A 17,468-nucleotide genomic window follows, 5' to 3' on the forward strand; every position below is an offset into this window, starting at 1 on the left:
CAGCGGGCAGCGGCGCTGGAGCGGCTAAAGGCTGGCAAACGCCATGTGGCAGGCAGCCCCGGTGCCAGCGCAGGGCACGGTTATGAAAGCCGGGAGTGCGTGACCACGTGCAGAGCCAGAGCGGCTCAGAACAGCCAGGTCTCTGTGCCTCTCCTGGCTCCTCTGGCGGGACCCCGGCGCTGGCCGCTCCCAGCCCCGGCAGCGAGGAGGGAGAGGGCTTTGTGCTCAGAGCCCCCTGGGGAACCCTGGGGAGGGGCTTTCCTTAAACGGGCAAGGCGGCCGCCGAGGGGCCTGTGGGAATTGAGTCGGTGGGGTCTCAGGGCCATACCCTAGGTGCCCAAACCATAAAAACGAAGCCAAAAGGCACCTGTCCTGGTATCGCCCGGAGCACCCGACGTCACCGGAGTTTGCCAGGCTTTGGGACACCGCACGATCCAGGCACCCGCAGAGGAAGGGAGCGGGCCCGAGATGGAAGCGAACACTACAACATGACAGCCCCAGCTTAGCTCTACGCAGCGTCCCAAGAGAACCACGCTGCCACCCTCAGTGGCAGCGCCCGGCCCGAAGAGGCCGAGAGCTGCCAGATCGAAAAGATCTCGCCCCGCTGCAAGGACAGGAGACGCAGCGCCGAGAAAGCCGGACGAGGGAAAAGCCTGCCCCGGCTGTGCCGTGTCGCCACCCCGAGATCCGCCAGGGCCCAGCCCAGACGCAACAGGCAGCTCTAAACTCAGCACGGCCCAAGCAGTAACACCCAGCGACTCCGACAGGGGCTTCTCCTCTGCCGTGCTCAGGGCGCATTGCCAGGGAGAGCCGCGCCTGAAGCCAGGGGGCTCCCAGCGTTCGCACAGAGTGAGACACGTCTGAACCCTGCGGACGAGCGCCCAGGGTCTGCCCACGCCGAGCCTTCCTGCAGAGCAGGGCCTGGGAGGAGCGGGCAGGTGCGCTCTGGTCTAGCCCGTGCCTGGGGAACCAGGCAAAGCAATAGAATAAAGACACCGTTAACGCCGTTCATTCCAAATAACTGGCATGAAATGCCACCCGTGGAGCTGCACAAAACTTGGCAGCCACGAATCTACATACAAATGACTTCATAACCTCTACCCGAATGGCCCCCACGACTCCGCCCCCCGGCCGCCCCATCCACCAGCCAACGAAGCATCCGTGAGCAAAGCAAAACCCACACGCCTTCCCCAGGCAGAATCATGCCCCCAAAGAGGAGAAAGACACACACACACACACACACACACACACACACACGGAGCTCACAAAGGATCCACTGTGGAGTTTAATGTGGACGGTGCCTAGATACTACAGTGATGGGTGGCAGGATTAAGATAGATAGATAGATAGATAGATAGATAGATAGATAGATAGATATAGATAGATAGATAGAGGGGGTGGATGGGGATAGATAGATAGATAGATAGATAGATAGATAGATAGAGGGGGTGGATGGGGATAGATAGATAGAGGGGGTGGATGGGGATAGATAGATAGATAGATAGATAGATAGATAGATAGATAGATAGATAGATAGATAGATAGATAGAGGGGGTGGATGGGGATAGATAGATAGAGGGGGTGGATGGGGATAGATAGATAGATAGATAGATAGATAGATAGATAGATAGATAGATAGATAGATAGATAGATAGATAGATAGAGGGGGTGGATGGGGATAGATAGATAGATAGATAGATAGATAGATAGATAGATAGATAGAGGGGGTGGATGGGGATAGATAGATAGAGGGGGTGGATGGGGACAGACAGACAGACAGAGCGAGCTCCACAGACCAGAGCCAGGGGCAGCAGAGGGGGTCTGGAGAGATGACGCTGGCTGGATACAGACGCCCCCCTTCTATATTTGCTCCAGCGATGACCTAATCCCCAGCGCAGGGAGTCCCCAGCCGGGCAGTCGCGGAGCCAGGCCACAGCAGAGGAAACAATGGGACACTTTCTTCCTCCGCTCGGTGGATTCCTCGGCTGCTAATTACAGAGCCAGAGGCGTCTGCTGCCCACGGCCTGGTGCAGCCGGGGACCTCCCCAGGCCATGACCGGCCTCACCCCAGCCCAGCCCGGCGTTGCCCGGCAGGCGGGGCTGGCTCGGCGTTGAAGTGCAGCAGCTGCTCCCAGCCTTCCCCGGGCGTGGGAAGCTGTGCTCAGCGCACACAGAATCAATGTGGTGCCTTGGGAGGGTCAGCGGAGGGGGGGGGTCCCCATCTTCCATTGCACGGCGCCAGGGCGACGGCCTGAGCCAGCTGCCCCCCCCCCCGCATCCCAACACCCTCCATGCAGCTGGAGGCTAGCGTGGGTCCAAGTAGCTTCCTCCCGCTCCCCGCCCCCCCATGCTGAATCCAGCCAGCCAAGGGGCAGCCTTGGGACCCCAGCTGGGGCAAGCCGCCAAGCTGCTGGCTGGGGGCGACTCGACCCTCGAGGCACCAGCCTGTCCGGTCCCCCTGCCCCCCACTGCTCCGTGCCCCTTGCTTTGCTCTGAATGGAAGGACTGGGCGCGGACGGGGCCGCCCTGGCAAAGCCCAGCGTTGGCCCAGAGCTGTGGCGAGCAGGGGGGTCGTTACCTCTAGACCTGCTGGACGGCGCAGGCGAAATCCCCGCTGATTCCGGCTGACCTGCGCTGGCGGCAGCGACAATTCCTGCGTGCAGACGTCTGCCGGGGGCTGGCGGGGCAGCAGACGCGGTGGGCAAGGCCAGCCAGCAGGGAGCTGGAGAACCCCGAAGAGCTCAGGCTGGCTGGAGTAAAGGGGGCTGGGAATTGCCCAAAGCGCCCAGCGTTGGCCTAGCTCAGACGTGGGCAAACTACGGCCCGCGGGACCGTCCTGCCTGGCCCCTGAGCTCCCGGCCGGTAGGCTAGCCCCTCCCCCACAGCCTCAGCTCGCCGCGCGGGCAGTGCTCTGGGCAGCACGCCGGCGTGGCTAGCTGCAGCCGGGCGGCGCGGGTGCAGGGGGGTGGATAAGGGACAGGGACTCCCAGAGGGTCAGTCAGGAGACAGGGAGCAGGGGGTGGTTGGATGGGGCGGAGGTTCGGGGAGGGGCATCAGGGGACGGGGAACAGGGATGGCTGGCTAGGTGTGGGAGTCCTGGGAGGCCTGTCAGCGGGCGGGGGTGTGGATAGGGGTCAGGGCAGTCAGGGGACAGGGAGTGGGGGCGGTTGGAGGTTCTGAGGGGGCAGTGGGGGGCGGGAAGTGGGAGGGGGCAGATAGGGGGAGGGAGCCAGGCTGTTCGGGGAGGGACAGCCTTCCCTATCCGGCCCTCCATACAGTTTCGCAACCCCGATGTGGCCCTCGGGCCAAAAACTTTGCCCACCCCTGGCCTAGCTGCTCCCAGCCAAGCTCCCCGGTGTTTTACTGCTCACTTCAGCGAGAGCTGAGCTGGGCCGATGCTGAGCGTGGTCCAGAGCAGTGTGACTCACTCATGGTTTTCTCACAAGCCTCGTAGCGTGGGGCGGTTGTCTTACAGCCCCACCTCCCGGAGTCCTGGGATTCGAGGGGAACTGTGGCTTGCGTTAAGCAAAGCAGTAAGTTTCCAGCCCTCCTGGCTGCAGGGAGAAGCTAGGGAACGTGACCCCTACATCCTTGAAGCCCAGAGGACGACTGACCAGACCCCAAGTGGGTTACTTAAAAAGCCAAAAACCTCATGATTTTTCAAGCCATTCTCGTGATTTCTGGGGGGCCCGACTCATGTTTTTGCAAGGTTTGAGGCTGGAAACACGGTGCGGATCCCAGCTGATCCCGGGGCGGGCAGGGAGCTGCTAACACAGCCCTCCACAAGAACCATCCCTTTTCAAACGACGCGAGCCCGACTGCCCTGGCTTATTCCCGAATGCCACGCCACACAACACCCCCTGCAGGCCATCGAGTGACCGGGCACGCCGCCACTCGGACACAAGTTAGCGGTGTCACCCCATCGGGAGGCTCCCACTGGCTGACCGAGCCCGAGGACAGGGGAACGGAACCTAGCAGCTCTCGCTTTATAAATGATCCCTTCCAGACAGCGTGTCTGTGATTTCCCAGCCTCCCTGGGCCTATCTAAACGCAGACCTGATCCACAAGCACCTCTTGGGGGCCTGAACCAGCCAGCACCCCAAAACGCCCAGCAGTCATGGGCAGGACCTGCTCCCGGCACACGGCCCTTGGCATGGCCCATCAGCACCCGGTGCCCAGCTCTGCCCCCATCCACCGGCCAGAATCTCTGCTGGGTTTGCTGCGTGTTTTGTTTCCTGCTGAGGATGATGAAACACACGCACGTGCGTACACATGTGTACACACACACAAACATGCATGCACGCACACACAAACACGCACGCAGAGACACATGCACACACACACACGTGCACGCACACACACGTGCACGCACACACACGCACAGAGACACATGCACACGAGCACACGGACGCGCGCACTCGTTCTGTGCCATGCCCCACAGTGGCCTGGCAAGGTGATGGCAGGGATTCCTGGGGGAGGCACCAGGGCCGGGCCAACTTTCCACTGCACTGAGTGCTCTGTGCTTGGGGGTTTTTTGCTTCATTTGATGTCGCTCTTCAAAGCGAGAGGGAGACGCGGGCAGAGATTGGGCGGGGAGGGGGGAAGAGACGCTCAGGGACTGGGGTGAGGACAGAGGCTGCTGCCAACCAAGCCAAGGCGCCATGGGGGCCTCTGAAGCTCCCTGCTGCCACTTCTCCCCGAGGGTGGTCTAGGGCAGACCCAGCGAAGTGGCGGCACAGGGAGCCAAGTGGGCTTGGCAGCTTCTCCCCCTGCATGCTTGGCACGGGCCTGCCGCCTCCAGGGTCACCCGCCTGCAAACACAGCGTCAGCCACCCTGGGTGCTGGGCAACGTCTCGCCCACGGCACCCTCGCCAGGGCAGAGGGGTCCAGGCTGGGCTGGGTGCCACGTGCTGGGCGACCAGAACCCACACGCTGACGTGCCTGGATGGGGCCGTCAGCCCTGGGGGGCGTCCTGGTGACATGCACCCGGGCACCGTCTGGCTGCGGCCGCAGCTGCAGACGAGAAACCAACGGGCTTCCAGCCCGACTGGCTGGTGAGAGCCCGTCTGTGCCAGCCCAGGACACGAGGCACAAAGCTACTCGCTGCTTAGAAGACTGATCAAATGCTGCGCCTCGCTCTGGGCAGCGCCAGGAACATTCCCGCAGCCGCTTCTGTCTCAGAGCTGTCCAGGGAAAGCCCCGTCCCCACGGGCCCACCCATCTCTCAGCCCTGCACCGCGAGAGGAGGGCGCCCGGCCCGGGACGAAGGAGATCAGACAGCCCCAAAGAGCCTTGAGAATTAGCTATCCATATTCTGGGCTTGCCTATCCCGACAGCTGCCGAAGTGCTTCCCAACCCGGGGGCTGCCCTGTCAGCTGTAGATCTCCATCGCCTCCCCCCACGCTCTGCACCGGAGCTGGGGATCTGCCCCTCCGGCCCTTACTCCTCAGGGACAAGCCATCCCGGCAAGGGAACAGTTCAAACCAAACAGCCTCATGTGGCCCTGTCCCAAAGAGAAACAAGCCTGGGGGAGGGGGTCCCTTAGAGAGCCCTGGGGCGATGGAGTGGACCCTGGAGGGCTCATGGACACGGCCCTGTCCGAGACAGGGATCCGAACACGCCTTCCGCCAGCGGGAAGCCTTTGACCCGCATTGCAGCAGGGGTGCGCGCACCGTCCTACCTACACAACCACAACTGCCTGTGCACGGAGCCCGGGCTTGGGGGTGCAGTGAGCGCACGTCTCGCTGTGGGTCCACCAGCCGGGGGCTGCAGTGGGGCCTGACCCCCCGGAGCTGCGAGGACTTGCACCAGGGGAGGGGCTGGCCCAGGTCAAACTCCAATTTGCCCTCCCAGCTGCAGAGCTCTGGCGGGAGGTGGCTGGGGCTAAACCCCCATTCTGGACCCAGGCCCAGATCCCCAGTGGGGCCCAGGGAGCCTTACCTCTCCCTGCCCAGTCACGACCAGGATGGAACGTGTGTCGGACTGTGCCCGTCACCCCCCAGCAATACCCCTATGGCCCGGCGAGCCTCGCTCCCGTTGCTTTCTCCCTGGACCCCGACCCCAACCCCAAATGTATGGGGGGGACACAGACTCCTCCCCGCCTCGGCGCGCCCTTTGCATGGCCCATCTTTAACACTCCCCCGCTACCGGCCCTAGAAGGGAAGCGGTTTCCCCCCCCCGTGAAGATGCCAATTAAATCAAGACAAACTCTCTGCAAATGCTGCCCTCGCTCTGAGCGCCACGGCAGAGCCCTGGAGCCACGCACGAGCCGGGAGCCCAGGTACGCCCACATGGGCTGCAGCCGAGTGACCCCAGAGGAGCCTGGCGCCCAGCGCGTCCCCAGCGCCTACCCGCCAAGCCAGGGCCAGGTCTGCAGCGGAGCTGACAGAGCTGTGCCCATGTGCCCGCTGCAGATCTAGCCCCCAGTCGCTCTCCCGCCAAAGCTGAGCGCTTCTCCCAGGAATATCCCCTCCCTGCTAACACCCATGCGGCTCCGCCAACCCTGCAGCAGCGTTCTGGCTTGGGGGCTCCCACCGAGGTATCGCACGTAACGGCAGCCCGAGGACCAGCCCCTTCCTTGCCTGCTTCCGCAGCGGGGTTCTCCTGGGTGCTGGGGCCAGAAGGGACCAAGGCGACCACGGGGCTGACCCGCATAACACGGGCTGGGGCATTTGGGCAGCCCCCATCGGCCATGCGGCTCCCCTCAAGTGGCTGACCCCTCCTGGCCCAGTGGGCCTGGCACGCAGGGGCCCAGAACAGATGCAAGAGGTGGACCTGGCCCCAGCCAGGAGCCTGCTCCCCCGTCCGCTCCCCGTCATTCTGCCGCTAGCTTCAGTGCGTTTACACTGGAGTCACGGGGGGCAGAAACCCTGATCGCAAGCCGGTGTCAATCCGCAGAGAGCCATTAAAGTCCATGGAACGACACCGACTTACCCATGTGTGCGTGTTGCCATGCCCGGAGCAAAGCCCCTTCCCCGTCCCAGCCGTGGGCCGTGTCTAGGGACCGGGGAGCCCGCGAGGGTTCGGAACGACGGGAAAGCACTCGAACGGCTTCCGTTCATTTGTCTGTTTGTTGGAGGGACGCGTTTGTGTCCCCCAGAGACGGCTCTGAACCCCGGCGCTCCGAGAAATTCAACCCCCTCCACTGCAACAAGCGCAGGGCGAGTCAAGGCGGACAGTCGCTCCTGCCTGGCTTTTGGGATCAGAGCTGCACCCCTCACTAGGATCAAACGGAGAGAGCGTCCCCAGCTCCGCTCACACCGTAGGGCCCCCGAATGGGCCGAGCCCAGCCGGCGAGGAGACCAACACTGCCAGCACGTAGTGCTCCTCCTACGGACAGGAGCCAGCAGCAATCCCCCGGCAATGGTGACATCCAGCGACCGGCAAGCGGGCCGAGTGCCTGGCGCCGACGCCAGCTTGGGCATACCGCGGCTTGTAAACACCAGCCAAGTTGCGCTGCCCAGTTGCCGGCACTGCTGCCACAGAGCGTGCCCAAGCACGGAACCGGCCAGAGAAGGACATTGTGCCACTCCCCGGTGCGGTGCCGTGGTGACACGAACCAGCAGAGCGCTGTGACCGCGCCAGCTGTTCTGGTCTCCCCAGGGAGAGAGCGGGGAGGTGGCAGAGGGGTGCCAGTCCCTCGTCTCCCCAGCCAGGCAGAGCTCACCCAGTGACTGTCGGCGGAGCACGCCCCAAGCTCCGTCAAGCCGTCTGCTCCCCCCCTGCAGCAACCACACCGGGGCCGGATCCTCAGCTCACGTCAAGCAGCCCAGCTCCACTGGACCTGCTGGAGTGTGGCCGATTCACACCAGGTTAGGACCTGGCCCCACACACGATTGGGTCGAGTGGAAAACCCATGATGGGGACAAGGTTCATACAGTCACCATCAGGACAGGACCAGGGGCCAGGTTCCCACCTCAGCTACTCCACCAAAGTCAGCCGAGGTACACCGGCATTAAACCAGAGTGACTCCGGATTGGCCCCGGGGGCAAGCAGAACGTCCCTCGGCAATCCCCTCTCTGCCTCAGGTCTCCCCCAGAAGCGGGACCCTCCCTCGGACGGGGTGAAAGGAAGGGCTGTGTTTGTTGTGAACGCCAGCAAAGGCCTCCATCCGGCCGGCTCCGGGCACGGACAAAAATAGAAGACAATAGACATAAGCAGCCAACAATGTTAACGCAGACAGATTAACGAGCTCCCAAGGCAGCTGGGGAAATCTGAATGAGCCCGTGGCTGGCCAGACCCACAGCTGGCGTAGGGGGGCACTGGGGTGGCACCAGGAGAGGGCTCTGATGGGAGGCAGAGCAGGAGAGCCTGGCGGGAGGCTGGTGCGGGCACCAAGACCACAGCAAAGGCGTTTACACTGCTGCTGGGTTCCCCCCGTTCGCTCACAGGAGACACCCGGCCCCTGCTGTCCCCTTTCCCATCACAGTGAGCTGCAGAGAGTGGCTGCTTCCCACCTGGGGTGCCCTGCCCCCCTCACATTGCATGGGGCGGCCAGCCAGGGACGGAGACAGAGCCCCCGTCCCTCTGACACAGTGACACTCACCCAGGGGACGGCCGGAGTCACCCCATGGACTCAGCCGGGGCAAACCCGGAACACCCCCACCTTCCCCAGCCGACCTGATCCGGTCACACTGGGGCAAACCCAGAGCAGCCCCCCACCCCTGATCCAGTCACCCCAGGGCAAACCCAGAACAGCCCCCCCCACCCCGGTCCTGATCTGGTCACCCCGGGGCAAACCCAGAACACCCCTTCCCCAGCCAACCTGATCCGGTCACCCCGGGGCAAACCCAGAACAGTCCCCTCCATCCCGTCCCGGATCTGGTTACCCCGGGGCAAACCCAGAACAGCCCCCCCTGCCCCAGCCCGACCCTGATCCGGTTACCCCGGGGCAAACCCAGAACAGCCCCCCGCCCCTGATCCAGTCACCCCAGGGCAAACCCAGAACAGCCCCCCCCGGCTCGACCCTGATCTGGTCACCCCGGGGCAAACCCAGAACAGCCCCCCCTGTCCCAGCCCAACCCTGATCCCGTCACCCCGGGGCAAACCCAGAACAGCCCCCCCCCCCCCCCCGGTCCTGATCTGGTCACCCCGGGGCAAACCCAGAACAGCCCCCCCTGCCCCAGCCCGACCCTGATCCGGTCACCCCGGGGCAAACCCAGAACAGCCCCCCGCCCCTGATCCAGTCACCCCAGGGCAAACCCAGAACAGCCCCCCCGGCTCGACCCTGATCTGGTCACCCCGGGGCAAACCCAGAACACCCCTTCCCCAGCCAACCTGATCCGGTCACCCCGGGGCAAACCCAGAACAGTCCCCTCCATCCCGTCCCGGATCTGGTTACCCCGGGGCAAACCCAGAACAGCCCCCCCTGCCCCAGCCCGACCCTGATCCGGTCACCCCAGGGCAAACCCAGAACAGCCCCCCGCCCCTGATCCAGTCACCCCAGGGCAAACCCAGAACAGCCCCCCCCGGCTCGACCCTGATCTGGTCACCCCGGGGCAAACCCAGAACACCCCTTCCCCAGCCAACCTGATCCGGTTACCCCGGGGCAAACCCAGAACACCCCCCCTGTCCCAGCCCGACCCTGATCCCGTCACCCCGGGGCAAACCCGGAACGCCCCCCCTGTCCCAGCCCGACCCTGATCTGGTCACCCCGGGGCAAACCCAGAACAGCCCTGCCCCAGCCCGACCCTGATCCCGTCACACTGGGGCAAATCCAGAGCAACCCCCCGAGCCTGGTTCCGGTAGCCCTGGGGTAAATCAGTTTTACCCCCATGCCCAGTCAGACCCAGCACGCTCACAGGGTGCCTGGCTGGGGCCCCAGCCCACAAGCACCAGTCGGGTGGTCGGACGTCCCGATACTATCGGACCATCCTGATATTAGGGACTTTGTCTCAGATCCGCAACTATTCTCCCCCCCGGCCCGCCCGCCCCCAGCAGCGCCCCTGGCCCAGCACAAACCAGCCCTGCGCCAGCCTGGCTCCCCGCCCCTCATCCTACCTTCAGAGCCGGCTGCCTCGGCCGCAGCTCCCCATGCTGGCCGGCGGCCCCGGCCCGGCGCTCGGCTGCGGAGAAAAGGGGCGATTCTCCCCCCTGCCTGCGGCGGGAGGCTCGACAGAGCACACCAGAAACCCCCTCGCGCTGGCCCTCCCCCTGCGGCGCCCCCCCGGCCCCTCTGCAGGGAACCAGAGCCTCTCGCTTCCCAGCGGTAACCTGAGGCGCTGGCAGAACTGCACACAAGGGCACGGAGAGTGGCCGGCGGCCAAGCCCGGAGTCGCTGCCAGCTGGGAAGAGTTTTTATTCCAAACAAAAAAAAAAAAACCTTCTTCCCTCCCCCACGCCCTCTCCCGCCCGGGCCGCCCGCCCCTCGGCCCCCAGCCACGCCGACCGCACGCTCCAGAAATTCCTAAAAATAATCTCCCAGCAAAGTAACAACTCAGCAGCTGGGGGAGCGGGGCGATTTCAGTCCCCAGGCAGCCGCAGGTCGCCAGGCGGACAGGGCAGCCTGGGTTCGGGGCGGGGGGGGGACCCCAGCAGCCAGACGGGGGGCCCAGAGCTGCAAGAAGCAGGGCGAGGCGCTGGTCCAGCAGTGAGCCCCCTCTCGCTCCCCACGGGATAAACACGCGTGGCACAGCCTGCCGGGACCGGCCGGGAGCTGGGCTCCGGGTGTGGGACGGGCCCCTCTCCTCATTAACCTCTAGGACCCCGGGACAGACGCTCCTCCAGCCCCCCTCCAGGGAGGGGGAGGGGAAGGGGGAAGGGAATGGCCCACGCACAGGAGAAGGGAGAGATGCAGGCCTGGGAACCCCAACAAGAGACGGTTCCAAAATGGATCTGAACCAGGCCCCCAAACCCGGCCAGGAGGGGATGTCAGTAGCTGGCCTGGCCATCATCAGCCCTCAGTATATGAAGTTTGCCAGGCCGGGTGCAGACGGCCTGGGGATGAGGGCTCTGGCGCTCCCGGAGGCTGAGAGTGGGCGCTGCCCAGGCATGGCAAACTGGCCTGCCTCACGACAAACTGGGGTACCACCAGCTCAGTCACCAGAAGGAGCAGCCCTGGGGCTGTGATGGGGCTCACGACCCAGCCAGGCAGCGTTCGCAGCCTGAGCAGGGTACCAGGGCAGGAGGAATCCCAAACCGCACCATGCCCCTGTGCCCAGCGCGTGCCAGCCACTGGTTCGCACCTACGCCAATTCCTTGGCCCCCACTTAGCTGCCTCCTTTGGAGCCCTAAATAAATCCCACTACAAAACCACCGTCCACTTTGCCCCGGTGGCACGCCCGGGTCCCAGGTGCAGGGGAATGCCCTCTGTCCCTCGCCTGCCCGCCACCGTGACTTGCCCCCAGCTAGCCCCACGGCACTTCCTCCACCAGCGGGCAGGGGAAAGGGAGGCGGGTCCCAGGTGCAGGGGAATGCCCTCTGTCCCTCGCCTGCCCACCACCGTGCCTTGCCCCCAGCTAGCCCCACGGCACTTCCTCCACCAGCGGGCAGGGCAGAGGGAGGCGGGTCCCAGGTGCAGGGGAATGCCCTCCGTCCCTCGCCTGCCCGCCGCCGTGCCTCACCCCCAGCTAGCCCCACTGCACTTCCCCCACCAGCGGGCAGGGGAGAGGGAGCCGGGTCCCAGGTGCAGGGGAATGCCCTCCGTCCCTCGCCTGCCCGCCGCCGTGCCTCGCCCCCAGCCAGCCCCACGGCACTTCCCCCACCAGCGGGCAGGGGAGAGGGAGCCGGGTCCCAGGTGCAGGGGAATGCCCTCCGTCCCTCGCCTGCCCGCCGCCGTGCCTCGCCCCCAGCTAGCCCCACGGCACTTCCCCCACCAGCGGGCAGGGGAGAGGGAGCTGGGCTGGGAAGCTTTCTGGCAAACGGCCTCCGCTCCCTTCCAAGCACGAAGGCTCCTGGGTCAGCCAAACGCTGGAGCGCGGCAGCTCCAACCCAAACAGCCGCCGTTCCTGCTGGCCTCCGGCGCTGGGGCACAGGGGAGCCTGCAGCCGGCCATGTGCTGTCCCTGCCTTTCAAAACAAAGCCCCTTTGGGCACCCGGCAAAATCACAGAACTGGAAGGGACCTTGAAAGGTCATTGAGTCCAGTCCCCTGCACTCACCGCAGGACGAAGTACTGTCCCTGACAGGTCATTTTTGCCCCAGATCCCTAAATGGCCCCCTCAAGGATTGAACTCACAACCCTGGGTTTAGTGCGCGCACACACACACACACCCCTCTCCTTGGCACCTGCAGCAACCTGGGCCGGTTGTCAGGCCGCGGCCGCTCACAGCAGAGGAGGAGCGACACAGAGCTCTTCTTCGGCGCTGGGACCCACGGGAAGGTACGCCACGCCGCGCCACTCAATGCACATAGCTCACCGGACTGCAAGAGACATTTGAGGTGCAGCGGCCAGCGAACAGCTCAGTTCCCAGACCTCAGGAGGCGCTCTGCGTATCCCCGAAAGCTTGTCTCTCTCCCCAACACAGGTTGGTCCAATCAAAGTTTTTCCCTCCCCCATCTTGTCTCTACCGTCCGTTGCCACATTTGCAGAATGAAATATTCCCAGTGCTCGCTTTGAACTGGCTGATTTTACACAATGGTGCGTCTCAGAACACGTGGCGTGACCACAACAGGTTAAAAAGGAAACATTTCCATCAACCAAAACTTTGTTTTTAAATTTCCCCTTGGAAAATGTCGACGTTTTCACGTTTCGCTCTGATTCAAAATGAAGCCGAGTTTCAAAATCTCCAAATCCTCCACGAGACGCAATTCCTGGTTCTCTGCCCAACTCTAGCTTTGGACAACAAAAACCAGGGCCCACATGCTGTGAACAACAGGCACAATTGCTACAGGGGGGCAGCAGGGCTGGAAACCTGCTCTAAGCTCTCATCATTTGCAGGAACAAAGGCCTCTAACACTTGAGCTAAAGGAGCATATCTGTAGCTAGTAGCAGTAGTAGCTCTTTTATCTTCCACTAGTGTCTTTCACGCTCTCTCCGACCCCATCGACTGCAGCCGATTGTAATGTTGTGTAACTGCACAAACGCTGCAGGAAGAACACAGGCATTTTGTAGATCTAGCCCCCCCTCAACCCTAAGCGTCTCTGGCTTCCCCATGGGAGCTGCAGGCTCCAGCCCGAGAACGTCCCCAGACCGTCAGACAGGCTGGGCGAGAGCAGGACGGTGGTGAACGACCTTCTGTTTTGAAAGTTGAACCAAGTTAACGTTCGGCCAGCAGGAAGAGGGAACCTGGCCCCGCGTGGGGGCGCATGTGCCATATTCCACAGCTGGCACACAGCCAGTGCAGGAGCGGACATGCATGTGATGGGGCAGGAGACACTCTCGCCCAGTAGGGGGCAGCGCTGCATAGGCAAACTGTGGCCCCAATCCTGCAATCAGACCTGCGTGAGCGGAGCTGCTCGGTTACCCCTGACCCCGGGTAATGTTCCCTGTCTCTTTGCTCCGGCAGGGGCAGGATGTGCAGCTTGGCAGGCGGTGCTCCCCGGGGTTCCTGCCAAATCCCACAGACCCGGGCGCGTCAGGGAGTCGATCTGCAGAGGGCCCTGAGCCGCAGCCAACAGCTCGGAGGCTGATCCAAGCCGGGCCGGGCCGCACGCTCTGCAGGTTCGCTCGGCACTACCCTCCGGAGAGTATCCGGCAGCAGACAACGCTCCCTCGTTGCCCCAGGCGGCTCACAGCTTTCCACGAGGAGCTGAGACGGAGCCACTCCCCCAGAGGCTGCCCCAGCTTGCACACTGCTAACGATGCTTCCCCCTTCCTCCAAGGGGGTCGCAAACCCGAGTGCATCTAGTCAGCCAGTCACTCTGCACGCAGGGTCGGGGAACTAGGCTCAGGACACAGATGGGGAAACCGAGGCACGGGGCGACTAAGTGACTCGCCCACAGCGAGCCACCGACAGAGCTGGCAATTACTCATTAATAACAAGAAGAAGAAATGACTCGCTAAGCCCCAAACGTGCTCTGTGCCGTAACGGGCATGGCAGGAGATTAGGCAGGGCCCCTGCCCCAGCGAGCTCAGCCTACGTGAGCGTTTGGTGATGGAAAGCAGACCACTGGCTCCCAGGCCCGGCCCGTTACACAGCCCCCTTTCCTGCCTAGGTGGGGCGGAGGTTTTGCGGGGCCCACATTCCTGTCGGGGCTGCAAGGGGCCACATTTTCAATAGTAGATCCCCACCCGATACGTGCGCTCAGCCGGACGAGCCTATAAACCCCCAGATGGCTGGAGAGCCGACGCTGCCCAGCTCGGAGGTACCTAGTACCTGCGGCAGCCTGGGGGGACGGATCAGCCCAATGTGAAAATCAGGGCCAGGCCGCGGCTCTGTTCTCAGCTCTGGGTTTCACGTCTCCGGAACGACCCCCACACGACCATCGGCGGTGGCTCCGCACCGTCCTGGCACGTGCCCAGACGCAGCCCGGCCATACCCAGCTGGTGCTGCCGCAGCCCCGGCCTCTCGCCTCCCTCACACAGACGGCCCTTCATGGGACGCACGCAGCTGCTGCAGCGCCGGGAGCACCCCCCCGATCGGCACGGCTGGCCCCTCTAAAAGAGGCCAGATGCCGAGCTGGTGTTCGGGAGGGGAGCGGCAGCCGGCGGATGGAGATTGTAAAGCAAGCCTCCCTCAGGTGCGTTTGCCTTGGCCACCGCTCAAGCCAAGCCAATTAGGGCTACAGAAAACAGCTATTAAAAACCAAGGAGAAAAATCAGGTTCTCCCCCGCTGGGCCCCGGGTCCTCGTCAGGCTGAGCTCTGGCGCTATCGGGCCCAGCTGGCAGTGGGGCGGGAGGGGCTGTCAAAGGGCAGCCTTGTTTCAGAGCGAGTCTCTGCGGCACTTCCATCTCCCACATGCCCGGCCCCTGGGCTGGGGAGGCGCGGGCTGGGAGGACAATGGAGACCCCATCCCTGTCCCCCAACTCCCCCCGCCCCCCCAAAACTGCTGGGAGCCGGAGGCACTCAGCTCTGGGGGAAACCTGGCCCCAGGTGCATGGCACTGCGGAGGGGACGTGGGAACGGGGGCGGGGAAGGAAGGATCTAATTCATACCTGTAAACAGGACAGCAAGAGTGAGATCGCCCCGTCCCCACCCTCCGGCACTCCTTGGGCAGGTTAAAAACTACAACTCAACCACGGCACACAGCAAATGGAGTAAAAGCTGGCGAATGGCTCCTTCCCGAAATGGAGCTGTAAAGGGGTGTGACGAAGTGGGGGGTTCTCTTGGTTTTTCCAATGGTTTGCATGCAGAGGGGGTGGGACTCAGTGTCCCTGGGTGTTACTGGTTTCACGAGGGGAGGGGAGAGGGAGTTGTTGTTACAGAGGACCAGCGAGGGAACATGGATCCCAGGCCAATGGCCTGGAGCATGGAGACCCCAGCGACTGGTGACCTGGGGACTGGGAGGCCCAGCTCGGGAGTCACAGCCGGTTCTGGCCAGTGGGAGGACAATGGGCTGCAGGGAGAGGACCCCGGTGTCCTGACCAGCCGGTTCCAGCCAGAGGACAGAAAAGGGGAGAGGAGGCCCAGGCGACCCTGTTTATCTGGAGAGAAGCCAATGGACAGAGGTGGGGCTTGGGGGAGGTGATCTCAGATGCCCAGCTGGGAAGCAGGGGAGCTCTGGGCTGAAGAGGGGGAGCAGGCAGAGCCCACCTGGATGCAGGGAGACTGGGATGTGCTGGGCTGGGGGAGGCCAGGCCCGAGGCCATGAGAGTTTCCTGTGCTGTGTTCAGATGCTCAATAAACCTCCTGTGTTACGCTGGCTGAGAGTCGCTTCAGGCTAGAGAACAGGGGGCATTATTCCTTCTGGGAGTGGAGGGCCCGGGGATCCAGAGCGAGGGGACTCCCTAAGGGGGCCCACGGCAGAGACAGACGTGCTAAGGCTCAGAGAGGTGCGGCTCCAGGAGGTGGAGGGGCCTGACCCTGAGAGAGAGTGGACCCCCGAGAAGGGCTGTCTCACTGAAGGGGGTTCCCCCCAGGGACTGCACGGGGCCAAGAGTGGGCACGATCTGTGAGTCCGTGACAAGGAGGATCCTCATCCAGAGGGTCTGTTTCCAGTGGGGTCCCGGCCGATAACATCCAGTCCTCACTGATCAAGTCTACAGCTGCCACGCAGGTTAGGGGAGGGGTGAATACCGCACAGGGCAGGTTACTGATACCAAGCGATCTGGCCACTTGGTAAGCAACATAATACGCATTTTAATACAGCAAAATGTAAACGTATCTACATCTGGGAACCAAGAATGCAGGCCAGACGTACAGGCTGGGGCCTGTCTGCTGGGAAGCCAGGACTCCGGACGGATAATCAGCAGACCAGAGCTCCCAGCATGACATTGGCCCAAAGGGCTCATGCGATCCTGGGATGCATCAACAGGGGAATCTCCAGCAGGAGCAGGGAGGTTGTTGTACCTCTGTGTTTGGCACTGGTGCAACTGCAGCTGGATTCCTGTGTCCAGTCCTGGGGCCCACAGTTCACTGGGGAGGGTTCGGAGAAGAGCTACGAGAACAAGTAAAGGGTTAGAAAACCTGCCTTAGAGTGAGAGACTCACGGAGCTCGGACTATTTACCTTGACACAGAGACGGCTCAGGGGTGACTTGATCGATAAGAACCTACATGGGGGACAAGAAAGGCCTCGGCAGTCCAGCAGAGGAAGGTCGAACACGACCCAATGGCTGGAAGTTGAAGCCAGACAAATCCAGGCTGGAGATAAGGCACATTGTTAACGAGGGTCATTAACCACTGGAACAATGTACTGAGGGGTTCTCCATCCCTGACCATTGTTAACTCACAGGTGGCTGTTTTGCGAAGAGATCCACTCTGGGGAGTCTGGGGGAAGGTCTCTGGCCCGCGTTCTGCAGCAGGTCAGATTCAATGGTCACATTGGCCCTTTCTGGCTCTCAGGGCACCGTACAGAGAGCAGAGAACCCGGCCAGCCCCCCGGGCAGTCAGGCGGCGTCTCCCCCCTCTGACAGCAGAGAGAACAGAGATGATTTGCCCAAAGTCACATAGAGAGTCAGTGGCACGGGTACAAATAGAACCCAGGAGTCCTGGCTCCCTGCTCTAACCACTGCACTACGCTCCCCTCCCAGAGATGGGACAGAACCCAGGAGTCCTGGCTCCCAGTCCCTCTGCTCTGCCCTCTAGGCCCAGACACAAAGTACGTGGCTCTGCTCTCTCCTTCCCCCCAGCCCCTCTGATCCCTGCCGTGGCAGCGGCCGTGCCCGGGGAGTGGCCAGAACCCAGCTTCCCCAGCTCAGCGTCCTGCTGACAAAGGCAGAGGATGGAAAGGGAGCCGCTTTCAGCACAGCCTTGGCCAGCTCCGTGTTGTGCTTGGCCCCAGGTTCGGGTCTCGCCCACGTTCGGGTCTCTCAGGGAGCAACGCAGCCTGCCAGCCGGGCGCTGCCAGCCAGGTGACCAAGTGCAGGGATCCAGGGGGAGGGGCAAGGACCCCAATCACAGCCAGCACGGGCGCTAACGCAAAACGGTGAG

General features: G+C 63.1%; 1 protein-coding gene across 4 annotated transcripts in view; it reads right to left on the reverse strand.

Annotated features, from left to right (window-relative positions):
- IL11RA (interleukin 11 receptor subunit alpha) overlaps positions 1–17,468 on the reverse strand; it is a 64,775-nt gene that overhangs the window by 30,419 nt on the left and 16,888 nt on the right. Inside the window, exon 2 of one of the 4 annotated variants that reach the window (XM_065598648.1) lies at positions 16,388–16,475. The exons of 1 other annotated variant lie outside the window; for it this stretch is intronic. The gene's annotated coding sequence lies outside the window, so the exon portion shown is untranslated. Of the gene's footprint in view, positions 1–9,999; positions 10,296–15,033; positions 15,185–16,387; positions 16,476–17,468 lie in introns of those variants that run through there. 2 more of the 4 variants (XM_065598647.1, XM_065598649.1) reach the window with 2 other exon arrangements.

This window comes from Chrysemys picta, chromosome 6 (assembly GCF_011386835.1).
Source record: "Chrysemys picta bellii isolate R12L10 chromosome 6, ASM1138683v2, whole genome shotgun sequence".
In the NCBI taxonomy this organism is placed as follows: domain Eukaryota; kingdom Metazoa; phylum Chordata; order Testudines; family Emydidae; genus Chrysemys; species Chrysemys picta.